Source organism: Microtus ochrogaster, chromosome 8, assembly GCF_000317375.1.
Source record: "Microtus ochrogaster isolate Prairie Vole_2 chromosome 8, MicOch1.0, whole genome shotgun sequence".
Lineage (NCBI taxonomy): Eukaryota > Metazoa > Chordata > Mammalia > Rodentia > Cricetidae > Microtus > Microtus ochrogaster.
The window spans coordinates 16,055,309-16,056,816 of NC_022015.1; positions in this window are offsets into that span (position 1 = coordinate 16,055,309).

The window sequence follows — 1,508 nt, forward strand, 5'->3', positions numbered from 1 at the left end:
CTGTACACACACACACCTGCACACACACACCACACACACCTGCACACACACTCACCTGCACACACACCATACACACCTGCACATACACACTCATCTGCACACACACACACTCACCTACACACACCACACACACCTGCACACACACTCACCAGCACACACACACACCACATACCTGCACACACACTCACCTGCACACACACACCTGCACACACACCACACACAACTGCACACATACACTCACCTGCACACACACTACACACACCTGCACACACACCACACACAACTGCACACACACTCGCCTGCACACACACCACACACATCTGCACACACACACCACACACAACTGTACACACACACTCATACACACACACACTCACCTGCACACACACACACTCACCTGCACACACACACCACACACCTGCACACACACATACCTGCACACACACACCTGCACACACACTCACCTGCACACACACACACAAACACACACACACACAGCTGGAGAGATGGCCCAGCAGTTAAGAGAACCTGTGTATGTGGAGGGTCCAGTTTTGGTTCCCAGAACCCACATGGTGGCTCACATCTGTAACTCCAGTTCCAGGGTTTTCAAAATCCTCTTCTGACGCCTATGGGCACCAGGCACACATATAGCAAAACAAGTAGGCAAAACACTCATACTCATAAAATAAATAACTCCAAATTAAAAAAATAAAGACAACGACAGTCTTGTTAGTTGACTCACTATGGCGACTTCCTGGCACAGACAGGTATAATTTTTGGTTTATTTTGTGGGATGCTTGCAGCTCAGACTGGACTGAACCCATGATGCTCTTGCTTCAATCTCTTGAGTGCCTGGATTCCAAGCAGGCAGATACTATGCCCAGTCACAGTGTCTTCTAAGCCAGAGGTGGTCACAGATAACTCAATATGCAGTTTCAGGCATCTAACTCTGTCAGTGTCTGCCCCTCTGTGTTACCAAGAAATCCACCCTTTGTGGGCCCCCAATAAGAACAAATGTCTGCACTGACAGCCTCACATTCTGCTTTTCCCAGGCGTCTTACTCTTAGACGGGCAGGAGGACATTCAGGTTACTGGGAAAGAGAAGCCCCATAAAGTCACAGTTCCTGATGCACACACAAGCCCTGGAAGTTATTGGGAGTCAGCTTCTCTGAGTCTAAGACAGTCTGGACAGACCAGAAAGAGACATTAAGACTGTGCGACCCCAAAGCAGTCGAACCATGGGAGGTTGCTAAGGAACAACCAGGCAGCTGGGTCTTACACTTGTCAGTCTTTCCCATCAATGTGATTTTTGTCTCTTATCTTTCTTTCACCTTTCAGAGACAGGGTCTCATGTAGTGCTTTCTGGCCTATAAACCATTCTGTAGTTGAGGACAAATGACCTTGAACATCTGATCCTTCTGCCTGTATCTCCCAAATACTGGGAAACGGGTATGTACTACCATACCCAGTTCCCCACCCCACCCCAGTCTTACTATATAACCCAGGCT